A 16914-nucleotide genomic window follows, 5' to 3' on the forward strand; every position below is an offset into this window, starting at 1 on the left:
AATTGAGAGCCGCAGCCCAAGTCACATACCAGTACAAAGGCTGTCAATAAAAATGTCACATTAAAATGAATTAAAGTAAGTGGATTTGCAGTCTATCAGTGCATCTGCCAAGACATTACCCAACTTGACGATCATATATCACATGTATAGACAGTTTATCATGGCCGATTTTTTCCTGCTGCAATGTATACACCAACAATTATAACAATGCCTACACAATATAAACTCAGTTGGCTTAAAACTATATTAAAATTGTGTGATATGAGTGAAAGTATGAGCATACAGATTCATTGAGCAAAAATGCAATTATAGAAAAAGAACAAAAATACTTATTTCATATATGATGAATAGAGCATATCAAATTGGAATTTAAATAATTACCAGTCTAGTTTGTTAGAATAGTCATTTAGCATATATATAAATATATGCATATATATATATTTATATTTATACTCTACCTATATAGTTGTCTCATAGTTTATGTTCAAATAGATTCTTCATGAAATATGGAAGTGCTTTAAAGCCAGGACGTACTTACCAGAATATATGTTTCAGCTTTCTTAAAATATGTATTATAGCCTTATTCTAAAATGAGAAAATAAAATACTAAAATATGAGATTAAGCAGATAATGATATATCAAATGAAAGAATCTTTATGTAAGACAAATAAGAATGACATGGCATTTATTGACATAAAAAGCATTATGGTATAACACTGAGATAATTAATGGGATACAAACTACATGTATAATATGCTATGGGTGAGGTAAAAAAGAGGAATTAAAGAAAATATACAATGAAACAATATTGGTTATTGTTATTTAAAATAGCAGTTTTAAGAAAACTTCATAATTTCCAAGATAACACAGAAACAATTCAGAAATTTATTGGGGCAACTTAGAAAAGAGATTGAAATAAGTTTTAAAAATCAAACAGAAGATATGGAACTGGGAAATACATTTGTTGAACTAAAAAAGATATTATTAGAGGCTCTCAACAGCAGATTGGATCAAGCAGAGGAAAGAGTCAGCTAAAAGATAGGTTATTTGAAAATATACAGTTAGAGAAGCGAAACGAAAAGCGAAAAAAGCAAAACAGAATAATTACTGCCTGAAAGATGTAGAAAATTACCTCAAAACACCAAATCTAATAATTATTGGTGTTTGAGAGGAAGCCAAGAGCAAGGGGTAGAAATATTATTCAGGGAAGTAATAACAGAATACTTCACAACTTGAGTAAGATACAGACAGCCTGGTACAGGATCACCTGAGAACACCAAACTGATTCAACCAAAATTAGAGTACCCAATATTAGACTAACCCAAAGCCAATAATAATCAAATTCTCAAAGGTCAGGAACAAAGGAAGAAAACAGAAACACAACATATCAACATTTAAGGGATATGACAAATGCAATACCAAGAGGGAAGTTTATGGCAACAAATGCCTATACCAAGAAAAGCAGAAATTTTTCAAATTAACAACCCCAAAATGCCCTCAATGAACTAGAAAAGCAAGAACAAATCGAAGTCAAAATTAGTGTAAGGAAATAAGTTTTTAAAATCACAGCTGGATTAAATGAATCAGAGACTAAAAAATTAGTACAAAAGAGCTTGGTGTTTTAAAAAGATAAACAAAATTAACAATCCTTAAGCTATACCCAGTAATAAAAAGACTCAAATAAGTAAAATAAGAAGAAAAAAAAGATATAACAACTGAGATGTCAGAAATACAAAAAAAAAATCATTAGACACTATTATGAACAACTATATACCCACAGGTTGGAAAACCTAAAAGAAATGGATACACTCCTGGACGTGTGTAACCTACCAAGACTGAACCATGAAGAAATTTAAAACAAAACAAAACAATAAATAATGAGATATAAGCCATAATAAAAAGTCTCCCATCAAAGGAAAATGCAGGACCCTATGGCTTCATTGCTGAATTCTACAAAACATTTTTTTAATTCAAATCAATCTTATGCCAACTCACTAGAACAATTGAAGAGGAGGTACTATTACCAAACTATTCTACAAGAACGTAATTACACTGATATCAAAAATGCACAAGGACAGACCACCACCAACAACAACAAAAAACTAAAAGCCAATATTTCTGATAAGTGTAGATCCAAAGATCCTCAACAAAATTTCATTTCCAAAGAAAATGAAATAAAAAGAACATTAAAAATATCATTCACCATGATCAACCAGAATTCATTCTAGGGAATCATGTATGGTTTAACTTATACAAATTAATATAGGTGTGGTAGCTCATGCCTGTAATCCCAGCACTTCAGGATGCCAAGGCAGGCAGTTCACTTGAGGTTAGGAGTTTGAGACCAGCCTGGCCAATATGACAAAACCTCATCTTTACAAAAAAAAGAAAAAAAAAAAAGTCGGGTGTATTGGCTCATGCTAGTTTCAGCTACTCAGAAGGCTAAGGCATGAGAATTATTTGAACCTGGGAGGCAGAGGTTGCAGTAAGCCAAGCTCATACCACTGCACTCCAGCCTGGGCAACAGAGTGAAACTTTGTCTCAAAATAAAATAAAATAAAAATACAGGTGATACATCACATGAACAAAATCAAAATGAAAACTATACTATTATTTCAACATATTTCAAAAAAGAATTTCATAACATTCAACATCAATTTATAATAAAACCCTCATCTAAATGGTTACAGAGGGAATAAACCTCAATAATAAAGATCATATATGACAAACCCACAGTTAATATCATATTGAATTAAGGTTTTTTTCTCTAAGAGCTGGAACAAGACAAGAAAGCCCACTTCCACCACTTTTCTTTAACATAATACTGGAAATCCTGGCTAGGGCAATTAGGCAAGAGATTAACAAAAAAAAGCCATCTAAGTTGGAAAGAAAGAAATAAACTTAGCCTTGTTTGAAGATGACATGATCTTACATCTAGCAGTACCTAAAGAATACACCAAAAAACTATTCAAATGGACAAACACATAACATTGCAAAATATAAAATTAACATAAAAAGCAGTATATTTATATACATCAACACCAAACAATCTGAAAAAGAAATCAAGAAAGCAACCCCATTTACAATATCTCCAAAGAATATAAAATACTGAGGAATCAATATAACCAAACAAATGAAAGATCTATACAAGGAAAACTATAAAACATGGATAAAAGAAATTGATGAGGAGACAATATGGAAAGATATTTCATACTTATGATTTCAAATAACTAATATTGTTAAAATCACAATTCGATCATAAAGCAATTTATAAATTTAATGCACACAATCTCTATCAAAATATTAATGATATTCTTCATAGAAACAGCAACAAGTATCTTAAACTCTTTCAGGATTCTTAGAGAATCACAAAAGACTCTCAATAGCCAAAGCAATCCTGAGCAAAAAGAAAGGTGGAAGCATCACACTATCTTACTAAAAATTTACTACAGAGCAATAGTAACCAAACAGCATGACATTGGCATGAAAACAGGAACACAGAGAAATAGAACGTAATAAAGAACCCAGATATAAATCCACATATATGCAGCCAACTCGTCTTTGACAATGGCAACAAAACCATACAAGAGAAAAAGGACAATCTTTTTAATAAATGGTGATGGGAAAACAGGATAAGTATAGGCAGAAGCATGACAGTATGCCCCCATCTCTCACTATACACAAATATCTAATCAAAATGGATTAAAGACTTAAATCTAACATCTCAAAGTATTAAAACTACTAGAGAAAATATTAAGGAAATGCTCGAGGACATTGACCTGGGGAAAGATTTTTTTTTTGTAAGACCTCCAAAGCACAGGTAACCAAAGTAAAATAGTTAATTGGTATTGATACTACATTAAAACTAAAATCCTTCTGCACGGCGAAGAAAACAATCAACAAAATAAAAAGACAACCCAAAGAATAGGAGAAAATATTTTAAAACTATCCATCTGGCAAGGGATTAAAAAACAAAATATATAAAGAACTCAAACAACTCAATAGCAAAAATACCCCTAATATTCCAATTTTTAAAAATGAAATATTTGAACTGACATTTCTCAAAAGAAGACAAACAAAGAATCAATGGTCCTATAAAAAAGGTTCAACATCACTAATCAGTAGAGAAATGCAAATAAAAACAACAATGAGATATCACCTCACCCCAGTGAAAATGGCTTGTATTAAAAGACAGGGAGTAGCAGATACTGGTCAGGACACAGAGAAAGAGAAACCCTCACATGATGTTGGTGAGAATGTAAATTAGTACAACCATGATAGAGAACACTATGAAGATTCCTAAAGAAATTAAAAATAGAACTATCAAATAATTCTGTAGTTCTACTACTGGGTATATAGCCAAGAAAGGAAATCAATATATTGAAACAACATTTGAACTTTCATGTTTATTGCAGCACCAGTCACAGTAACCAAAATATGGAACCTAAGTGCCCAATATCAAATGAATTGATGAAGAAAATATGGTATATATCCCACATTTTGAATAATCATTATTCAGTCATGAAAAGGAAATTCTATCACTTGCACCAAGATGGGTGTAACTAGAGGCCATTATGTTAAGTGAAATAAGCCAAACACACACACACACACACACACACACATACACACAAATATTGTGTTTTCTCAGTTATATGTGGGAACCAAAAAAGTGGATCTCATGAATATAGATACTAGAATGATGGATACCAGTGGCCAGGAAATATAGAAAGGAGGGGAGGGATGAAGAGAAAAAAAAGTATATAAATGTATTTGTACCACTTAACTATAAATAAATTAATAAAGATATAAACTTTAAACAAATTTAAAAGTAATTATATATGTAATTTTTGTACCTGACTTTTATTCATCATTGTACCTCTACTATCCCATGTTGTTATGAAAAGCTATGGTAGGCAGAAATTTAAGATGGTCCTAAAAAATTTCCACCCTACTAGTGTACAATTTTTCATAATCCTGAGTACTGTGCATATACTGGATCTTTCTCCCATACTTAGGTTAAGTTATATGGCACAGTTGGTTGGGCATGGTGACTAATGCCTGTAAACCTAGCAATTTTGGAGGCTGAGGTGGGTAGATCACTTGAGGTCAGGAGTTTGAGACCAGCCTGGCCAACACAGTGAAACCCCGTCTCTACTAAAAATACAAAAATTAGCTGGGCGTGGTAGCATATGCCTGTAATCCCAGCTACTAGGAAGGCTGCAGCAGGAGAATCACTTGAGCCTGAGATGTGGAGGCTGCAGTGAGCCAAGACCATGCCACTGCACTCCAGGCTGGGTGACAGAGCAAGACTCTGTCTAAAACAAACAAACAAAAATAGTAGTATTGCACAGTTGACCTAAGATATGGAGATTATCCTGTTTGGCATCACATAAGCCTTTTAAAAACAGAGTTTTCTTTAAATGGTAACAGAAGAGAAAAATATTTAAAGTACAAGAAATATTTAAAGACTTTTTTAAGAAAGACTTCCTTTTTAGAGCAATTTTAGGTTCACAGCAAAATTGAGCCAAAGGTATGGTGAGTTTTCATATATTCTCTGCCACCCCAAATTCATGACCTTCCACATTATCAATGTAACACACCAAAATGGTGTATTTGTTACAATTGATTAACCTACATTGACACATCATTATCACTCAGAGTCCATAATTTACACTGTGTTCTATCATGGTACTACACATTCTATAGGTTTTCACAAACGTGTATGTACCCAACATTAGAGTATCATACAGAGTAGTTTCACTAACCTAAAAATCCTCTGTGCTCTGTCTAAACATCCCTTTCTCCTTTCAACTCTAGGTGATAGCTGAGTCTTTTACCACGTCCATAGTTTTGCTTTTTCCAGAATGTGTAGTTGGAAGTATGTGGTAGGTAGCATTTTCAGATTGACCTTTTTTTTCACCTAGTAATATGCATTAAAGTTTCTTCTATGTCTTTTCATGGCTTGATAGTTTATTTAGTTTTAGTGCTAAATAATATTCCACTGTCTGGTTGTACCACAATTTATCCATTCACCCACTGAAGGTAGATTATCTGTTGCTTCCAAGTTTTGACTATTATAAATAAAGCTGCTATAAATATCTATGCTCAGGTTTTCGAATGGACACACATTTTAACTCCTTTGAGTAAAAACCAAGAAGTGTGATTGCTAGATCATATAATAAGAATATGTTTAATTTTGTAAGAAGCTACCAAATTGTCTTCCACTCTGTCTGTATCATTTTGCATTACAACCAACAATGAATGAGAGGTCCTGTTGCTTCACATTCTTGCCAGCATTTGGTGGTGTATGTGTTCTGGATTTTGGCCATTCTAATAGATACGCAGGGGTATGCATTGTTATTTTAATTTGAATTTACCTGATGGCATATGATGTATGATGTCTTTTCATATGCTTATTTAATATCTGCATAGTTTCAGCAAGGTGTCTATTAAGGTCTTTGGCCCACTTTTTAATCAGGTTTTTGATTTTATTTTTTTATTTTGATTTTTATTTTTTAATACTTTAAGTACTGGTGTACATGTGCAGATCTTGTAGGATTGTTACATAGATATACACAGGCCATGGTGGTTTGCTGCCTCCATTTCCCCATCACCTACATTAGGTATTTCTCCTAATGTTATCCCTCCGCAATAGGTTTGTCCTTTTTTAATTGTTGGGTTGTAAGAGTACTTTGTGTATTTTGGATGACAGTATTATATACATATTTTGACTTTTTTTCTAATTCATCATTTATCTTTTTTTCATTAAACAGTTTTTTTTAAAAAACACAATAGAAGAAGTTTTTAATTTTAATACAGCTAATACTAGTTTTTTACCTCATAGATTGTACCCTTTGTGATGTATCTAAAAGGTCATCACAATTTAGGTTATCCCAATTTTCTTTTAATTTATCTTCTAGGTCTTTTATAGTTTTACATTTTATACCTAACACAATTTAGGTCATCTAGATTTTCTTTTATGTTATCTTCGAGGTCTTTTATAGTTTTGCATTTTATAACTAACCTCATTATCCATTTTAGTTAATTTTTGTAAATGGTATGAGGTCTTTGTCTAAATTCATTTTTTTTGCATGAGATTGATGTTTCAGTATGATTTTTTGAAAAGACTATATTCTCTCCATTATATTGCCTTTGCTCATTTATCAAAGATCAGTTACTATAATTATGTGGGTCTATTTATAGGCTCTCTATCCTTTTACAGTTACCTATTGGTATATTTTTAAATCAAGTCCACACTTTTTTATTAGTCTAGCTTGATGGTAAGTTTTGAAGTTGGGTAAAAGAAGTCCTCCAAATTTTTTTTTTCAACATTGTTTTGTCTATTCTAGGTCTTTTTTATCTTCACATAAACTTTAGAATCCATTTCAAAAACCACAAACTAACATTCTGGGATTTTTATTGAAATTGTGTTAAATTTATACATCAATTTTGGAAGAACAGACTTCTTAACAATATTGAGTCATTCTATCCATGAATAGTGACTTTGATTTCTTTCATCATAGTATTTTTTCTTTTCTTTTTTCATTATAGTATTTTTAATATAGATATAAATATTTTATTAAATTGATACATAACTACTGATTTAGGGATGCTAATGTAAATGATATTGTGTTTTTATTTTAAAATGAAAACAGACTCTTGTACATTAACTTCATAATCTCTGACCTTTCTATAATTACTTTATAGTTCCAGTTTTTTTTTTTTCCTTTGGTCAGTTCTTTTAGATGTTCTACATAGAAAATCATGTCATATGTGACATAATTAAAATAGATTAAAATAAAGATGATTAAAAAGATAAAGTCAGTTTTATTTCTTCATTCCTAATTTGTATAACTTTCACTTCCTTTACTTGTGTTATTATATTAGCTAGAACTTCAAGTATGATGTTAAGGAGTGGTAAGAGGGGACATCCCTACTTTGTTTCTGATCGTAGTGGGAAACCTATTTTCTTATCCATTCCATAGTTGATGGAAATTTGGGTTGTTTTCAATTTGTGTTTATTATAAATAAAGCTGCTACAAATATTTTGTGTAATTTTAAAGTTTATATAAATATTCATTTCTTTTGTGAAATTCCTTGATGAGTAGAATATGCATATATACAACCTTTATTGACACCACCAGAGAGTTTTTCAAATCTTCACATTAATATCTATTTTCCTCAAGAATGGATGATATTTTTAATTGCTACATATCATTTCCAATATTTGGTATATCAGACTTTTAAAAAAATCCATCCTGTTGGGTTTATAGTGATATTTTGTTTAGGTTAAATTTTTATTTCTCTAATAAATAATAAGCTGAATAATATTTTCATATACTTGTTACTAACCATTTGGATATCATTAGAATATTTCAAATATGTTTCTGTTGGATATTAATTTCTTATTCATGTCTTAGTCACTATCTATTCCTGGCATAAGCCCTTTGTTGGAGATGTATATGTATGAACGTACATATATAGATCTATTCTGATATACTGGGTTGTATAGTTTGCCTTTTCACTCCCTTAATAGTGTCTGTCGATAATTGGAAGTACCTAATTTTAATAAGTTCTAATTATTAATTTTTTTGCCATTAAAAGTAATGGCAAAAATACCCCACAATTACTTGTGAACGAACCTAATATTATTTTTACATTTAATGGGATTCGTGGTGAATTGCTTAAGCGATTTTTACTTCACAATTATGTAGATGTTCTCCTATATTATATTCTAAAATATTTATTGTCTTACTATTGACATTTACATCCACAGTCCATTTTTAATTGATCTTTTGGATTATGTGAGATAAGGATCATGCTATTTTTTACCTTTTGAATGAATATGTAATTGACCTAAGACCATTTATTGAAAATTTCATCATTTCCATCCAATGAAATATACTATTACCACTTTTCAAATCAAGTGACCAGGTACACATGGATATGTTTATAGATTGTGGTTGCATTTTATTTGATTATTTGTCATTTATTTCACTATTCATAATGTCTTCTTATTGATTCGTAATAGGTTTATTTCCGTTAGTGTACAAAGTTAGTGTACAAACTTCTTCAAAGTTTGTACTGTTTCAAGATTGACCTGACTTTACTTGATCATTTGCAATTCCATATGAATTTTAGAATTAGAAACTCATTTTTGCAAATGCTTGTTTCGAGATTTCTATCAGTATTTCAATGAATATGACAAGTTGGCAGTTGCACATACAAAATTAGAGTTAAAGGAAAATATCAGGGCTGGTGATTTTAAATTAGAGGTAACTCCATAACAATAATACTTTAATTTTATAAAAATAGAAGGTATTACTAAGAAAAATAAGTATAGATGAGGATAAGGAAATATCACAAAATGAGCTGCGAGGCCCTCAACAATAAGAGTTTTGAGAGAATAGCTAGAATTAGCAAATATGAGTGAAAAGTAATATCCAATAAATTTTCAAAACAATGAGAATGTCATGTCCTGGAGGCTAAATGAGGATGTATCTAGAAAAATAGTTTGGTAAAGTTTTAAATGCTACTGATTCAATAAAGATAAGACTAAGGATTGATAATTAGATTTAGCAACGTGTAGAATTCTAGGACCCTTGTTGAGATCCTTAATGCAACGATTTTAAGAAAGAATGAAAAGAAATGAGTTGGAAATAAAGAGTATATTTTCGAGGTGTTTTTCTATTAAGAGGATGATAAAATTGAACTCTAGAAGTAAAGGCAATAGAGGTAATTTTTTTTTGTTATTGAGAAATTAAGAGCATGTTTATATACTCACTGAAATGATCTAGTAAAAATATAGGTTATGTAGATATATTCATTTATTGTTGTTGCCGTAGCAAATTATCACAAAGTTAGTGATTTTAAGTTAGTGATTTTAAATAACACAAATTTATTATGTTATGATTCTGGAGGTAGGAAGTCCAAAATAGGTCTTACTGGAATAAAATCAAAGTTTTGTCAGGACTGTGCTCCTTGGTAGGGTCCTCATGGAGATTCTACATTATTATCTTTTTGAGCTTCCAGAAGTTACTTGTATCTCTTTGTTTGATGATGCTTCTTTTATCTTTAAGCCAGTGATTGCATCACTCCCTCCTCTGCTTCTATCATCACATCTTTTTCCTGACTCTTCTGCCTCCCTCTCTATCTTATAAAGACCCTTTATACATTGGGCTCACAGGGTTAATCCAAAAAACTCTCTTCATCTCAGATTCTTAATTTATTCACAGCTGTATAATCTCTTGTACCACATAAGGGAATATATTTATAGGTTCCAGCAATTAGGATGAAGACATCTTCAGGGAGACATTATTCTGACTGCCATAGTAGGAGATATAAGACAAATTATTGAGCCGGGCGCGGTGGCTCACGCCTGTAATCCCAGCACTTTGGGAGGCCGAGGCGGGTGGATCACGAGGTCAAAAGATCGAGACCATCCTGGTCAACATGGTAAAACCCCGTCTCTACTAAAAATAGAAAAAATTAGCTGGGCATGGTGGCACGTGCCTGTAATCCCAGCTACTCAGGAGGCTGAGGCAGGAGAATTGCCTGAACCCAGGAGGCGGAGGTTGCGGTGAGCCGAGATCGCGCCATTGCACTCCAGCCTGGGTAACAAGAGCGAAAACTCCGTCTCAAAAAAAAAAAAGACAAATTATTGGAGCATTTTGTTTAGTAGGCAAGATAATATAAATCTGGTGTACAAGTGGAGAGAAATCAGCTTTAGATAAAAGCATACAGAGTTCATTTAACAGATAAGAAGGCATAGTAAGTGGCATATAAGCAGATGAGATGGTGGGAATCTCTGGAAGCTCCTTTCTGAATGCTTCAATTTTCACAGCAAAATAGGCAGAAAGATTTTCCATTGAGAGAAACAATGAGGATATAAACAGTTGGAGTTTTGAGAAGTGACAAGAAAATATAGTCATCTAGGAGAGTATAACTATGAATGAAATAGAAAAAGTATATAAGCTATCACATTAATGCTCCACTTGAAACATATTGCCATTAATTTAGAATCGTATGTTTAGCTTGGTTTTGTGATATTCTTCAACCAAAATCATGAATGCATGCATGCAATCTCTAAGTTGTGTTATCCAGAGTTGTGGTTTTACAGGATGATTGTGACAAATCATAGAAGACACAAGAATTGAGAGCAAATGAAAAAAAAGTGGCTATAATTATTTGCCATGGGAGATTGGGCTTTAAGTAGATGACAGGCATTAAAAGATGGTAGGTAGAATGAATTAAAAATCCTGTTTGGATCAAACAATTTTCAGGGCTCTCTCTTCTGGAGTGATTGAGGTGGAAAGCCAGGAAGTAGTAGTACTGAAAGTGAATATTTTATAAAAAAAATTATAAAAAATATAAAAATTATAAAAATTTAGCTTACACTCAGAGTAAATATTTCTTTCCTATCATTAGTTTGTCTTTTAGCTTTAAAATATTATTTTATCATTTATAAGATATACATTTTGATGCCAAATAAACTTCTTCATATTTTTTCTTATTGTTTGATATTTAATAAGTCTTTCCCTGTCACAGTATCATAAAGATGATTTCCTATCTTACCAATTCATTTTAAGTTACAGGACATGCTGTCCAACTTCAGAACTAGCCAAATGAGAATTTAATACAGATATGATACAAATGCCTCTTAAGCATATTTCAAGTTTATTATATTGGTAGTTCTAATTCATAATTTCTGGAGTGACTTGTTATTGCTTAAGATGTGTTTTTGGAATATAATAAGAACACGAAGGGCTATTGCTTGTCCTTCTTATCGTGACAGCCCTTAGTGATTAAAACTGTAATCCGGAATTAGATTGGCTTTGTTAAAATGCAAGTCCCACTATTTCTTTTTATTTTCGATAACTTTCTTTTATTTTTGTATCTAGTTTTTCTATAACATGGATTAAAAAAAAAACTCAGAAACTGACAACTGAGAATCTTTGCCTTGTAAGTTGCATATTTCTATGATTTTCTTAAAATAAGAAATAAATATAAACACTTTTAATATACTACTTGGAAATCACACACAAGAATTATTAAGAGATCTGGAAAGAATATCTCCAATGGAGAACTTCTTACTACCCAACCTGGCCCATAACAGACTGTAGAAAGGACAGAAAGTCAAATCTTGTCCTTCTCTTGTATATCCGTAAAGCCATTGCCATTGACGATCAAATAGACAGCCATTCAAGGTGGATGGTGCTATTGAATATCTGACCAGGCACATCCTACAGCTGACCAGAGCCAAGTCTCTAGGATTTCTGAATCCCCTCATCTAACCCTTGCACAGCTTCCTGGGGGCAACTCTAGCCCAGTACAGCCCCTTAAGCAATAACTGATAGCTTCCTAATATGTTGTGGTGGGGGGCATTTCCAGGAAGAGGCTACTACTCCAAAACTGTGGAACCTTTTCCTTCCTTTTATTTTATCAGTTAGAAACAGAAACCAAAAATCTCAGTTTCAGGTTACAAATCTTTTTAGAAAAAGAGGAAAGAAAATGTAAAATGTAAAAGAGACTACTTCTTTAGATGGGCACAAGTCCAAGGAAAAAAAATGGAAATTTAAACTTTAAGCACTGAGTAAGCCCTAGGTCTAAGAAAATATAGTGCTAGTCATAGATTACTTATTGACTTATGAACAAATTGCTAGATATGGTGGTAAAATAAAATGTAATTCAATAAATTATATTTAAATGTAAATATATAACAAATAAATTTTTATATGATTTTTTTATTATTTGATTTAGCTAGAAGTCAAAAATTTTTATATTAATTTATATGCTAAAAATTTATGTAACAGAAGGATAAAAGGGGTACTGATTGGCTTTTGTACCTCTACAACATACATTATAATGTGACATTGATATTTGCCAAAATACACTAAATAACAAAAATTCATGGACTTAATACTGGGGCTCAAATTATAGTTATACCTGGGCTATCACTAAATTTAAACAGTCTATCCATATAATCTTGAGGGGGTAAATACAAAATAGAAAAAAAATGAGTACGCCTCATTTTAACTGTAGTGTTTCTTATGTTTCCCATGGTCATGTACCTGTTGCTATAAAATCTTCTGTTAGACATAGATGCTCTGACACAATAAATAAATTAAAATTGAAGTAAGTTTTTTGCACTTATGAATTGGTTTTGTAAAATGGGACCCCACAAGCCCCAGTTAAGGTAGTGAATGTGGCCCAATGTAAGTTAAAATTGAACCTTTAAGAATTAGCATTCCTTATACAAAACCTAATTAGTAAAATAGTGATTGCCATAGGAGACACTGACCCAACCCAAGACTTCAGTGCTAGAGATGACTTTGTCCTCTGTGTTGCAGATTACCTTACCACTTACATTAAACCTCAACCCAGGTTCATGGACAGCCTTTCCTAAGACACAAATAGACATAAGGCATTGTTTGCTTTTCTTCCTGAATTCACTGCTTATTCCGTGGTACACTTCTTGCTCTCTGCTCAACTATAGACTCCCATACTTTCTTTTTTTTTTTTTTTTTTTTTTTTGAGACGGAGTTTCGCTCTTGTTACCCAGGCTGGAGTGCAATGGCGCGATCTCGGCTCACCGCAACCTCCGCCTCCTGGGCTCAGGCAATTCTCCTGCCTCAGCCTCCTAAGTAGCTGGGATTACAGGCACACACCACCATGCCCAGCTATTTTTTTTGTATTTTTAGTAGAGACGGGGTTTCACCATGTTGACCAAGATGGTCTCGATCTCTTGACCTTGTGATCCACCCGCCTCGGCCTCCCAAAGTGCTGGGATTACAGGCTTGAGCCACCGCGCCCGGCCGGCGACTCCCATACTTTCATACCTGAAATGAACTCAGATAATGGCTACTAAACTTGATGAAGATTATTTCGTTCCCCAGCATGTACCAGTTCCATACTGGGCAATTCTTCAGCCCCTTTGACCTCTTTGGGAGAGGACCACCCACTTGATGTTGACTTTTCCTGCTGCCTTCCTCCAACTTTCCACCATAATCTCTCTCCTTGTGTCTCCAAACATAGCTAACAAACACTCTTTTCTCTTACAACCAGTAGATCCCCACCACTCAACTGTAACTGCCTTCCATTTAATTCTGATGATAAGGCACCAAGGTGTGAATTGCAGTGATGTCCTGTAATTCTTTTTTACCTCAACATTCATTTTATTTTTTATTTATTGTTATTATTAGAAACAGAGTCTTGCTCTGTTGCCCAGGCTGGAGTGCAGCGGTGCAATCTCAGCACACCGCAACCTCTGCCTCCCTGGTTGAAGCGACTCTCATGCTTCAGCCTCCTGAGAAGCTGGGATTACAGGCATACACCACAATGCCCAGCTAATTTTTTTATTTTTAGTAAACATGGGGTTTTGCCATGTTCTCCAGGCTGGTCCCAAACTCCTGACCTCAAGTGATTCACCCGCCTCAGCCTCCAAAAGTGCTGGGATTACAGGCGTGAGACACCTTGCCTGGCAAAAATTTTGTTTTCTCCTTACAGAGGCAGGGTTCAGCAAACCTTGACACAGTTTCCAGTTCTCTATCACATTCAAATGACTCAAGCTGATAGCCAAAGATAAAGAAATAAAGACATTTCTTTGACCTAGCAAACTGAGTTGCCTGCTTTCCCAAAGGACCACTTCCTTCCAAATAACCATTCTGGCAGTTGCCTGGTAACTTAAAGTGACCCACATCTCATTCCCGAATGATAGATAGATAGATAGATAGATAGATAGATAGATAGATAGATAGAAAGATAGATAGATAGATAGATAGATAGATAGATAGATAGATAGATATAGATAGGTATAGATGCAGATACTGCTAGTTGCCAGACTCCTATTTCTACCTGTTTGTGCTCCCTGACCTTCTTGTGTGTGGCCTCCATGTGTGCTGTGTACTCACTAAGGTCTATAAGTACTAAAACTCTTAAACATTTACATTGTAGTTGTGTCATTAAAGACTGATCAAGAGGCTGGGCGCGGTGGCTCAAGCCTGTAATCCCAGCACTTTGAGAGGCCGAGGCGGGTGGATCACGAGGTCGAGAGATCGAGACCATCCTGGTCAACATGGTGAAACCCCGTCTCTACTAAAAATACAAAAAATTAGCTGGGTGTGGTGGCACATGCCTGTAATCCCAGCTACTCAGGAGACTGAGGCAGGAGAATTGCTTGAACCCAGGAGGCGGAGGTTGCAGTGAGCCGAGATCGTGCCATTGCACTCCAGCCTGGGTAACAAGAGTGAAACTCCGTCTCAAAAAAAAACAAAACAAAAACAAAAACAAACAAACAAACAAAAAAATGACTGATCAAGGGAAAATGAAAAAAAAGAAACCCACAAATTATCAATATCATGAATGGAAGGGTGGACACATCACTGTAGATCCTATAGATATTAAAATGACAATAAGAATACTAAGGAACAGTTTCTGCTAATAAATTTGGCAACCTACATAAAATAAATTAATTATTTGAAAATCACAGTCTAAAAAAGGAATTCAAGGAAAAGGAAACATAAATAGTTCTTTGGTAAGAAAATTGTACCTGTAATTTAAAGCTTTCCTTAAAAATCAATTTTTAATTATAATTTTTATTAATAAATGTAGAACTTTACATTATACATTTTTTCTTGAGAAAGTATTAATAATTTTTGTTTTCTAATAATTACAATCATTTTATCTAAGTTATTACATGTATTGGTATGTGTTCCACAAAGTATTTATCATTTTAATATCTGTAGCATCTATAGTTATGCCACCTCTGGCTAGTTGTATATCAATTTATTGATCTCAAGTAACCAGTGTTTGGCTTTAATATGTGTATATTTTTTCTTGTTTCTTCTTCATCAGTTTCTCTCGTTTTTTAATTACTATACATTTAAGGGGTACAAGTGCAGCTTTGTTACATGGATATATTGATTAGTAGTGAAGTCTGAGTATTTAGTGTAACCATCACCCGAATAATGCATATTGTACCCATCAAGTAATTTCTCATTCCTCACCCCCATCTCACTCTCCCATTCTTCTGTGTCTCCAATGTGTATTATTCCACACTTTATATCTATGTGTGCATATTACTTACCTCCCACTTATAAATGAGAACATATGGTATTTGACTTTTTGTTTCTAAGTTATTCATCTAAGATAATAGCCTTCACTTCCATCTGTGTTGCTAGGAAAAACATAATTTTACTGTTTTTTTTTTTTTTTTTTTTTTTTTTGGCTGAATAGTATTGCATATATATGTCACATTTTCATTATATAACCATTCATTGATGGAACTTAGGTTGACTTCTTATCTTTGCTATTGTGAGTAGTGCTGTGATAAATATGCAAGTGCAGGTGTCTTTTTGACATAATGATTTCTTTCCCTTTGGGTGCATACCCAATAGTGAGATGACTGGATCAAGCGGTAATTTTGTTTTTATTTCTTAAACAAATTTCGCCGGGCGCGGTGGCTCAAGCCTGTAATCCCAGCACTTTGGGAGGCCAAGGCGGGTGGATCACGAGGTCGAGAGATCGAGGCCATCCTGGTCAACATGGTGAAACCCCGTCTCTACTAAAAATACAAAAAATTAGCTGGGCATGGTGGCACGTGCCTGTAATCCCAGCTACTCAGGAGGCTGAGGCAGGAGAATTGCCATTGCACTCCAGCCTGGGTAACAAGAGCGAAACTCCGTCTCAAAAAAAAAAAAAAAAAAAGAAAAGAAATTTCTATACTGTTATCCATAGAGGGCGAAGTAATTTGTATTACCACTAACAGTGTATAAGCCTTTCCTTTTCTCCACATGCTCACCAGGATCGATTGTTTTTTGATTTTTTAATAATAGTCATGCTGACTCATGTAAGGTAATATTGTGGTTTTAATTTGAATTTCTCTGATTACTGATGTTGAACATTTCTTCACATGCT

Source organism: Saimiri boliviensis, chromosome X (genome assembly GCF_048565385.1).
Source record: "Saimiri boliviensis isolate mSaiBol1 chromosome X, mSaiBol1.pri, whole genome shotgun sequence".
NCBI classification, from domain to species: Eukaryota; Metazoa; Chordata; class Mammalia; order Primates; family Cebidae; genus Saimiri; species Saimiri boliviensis.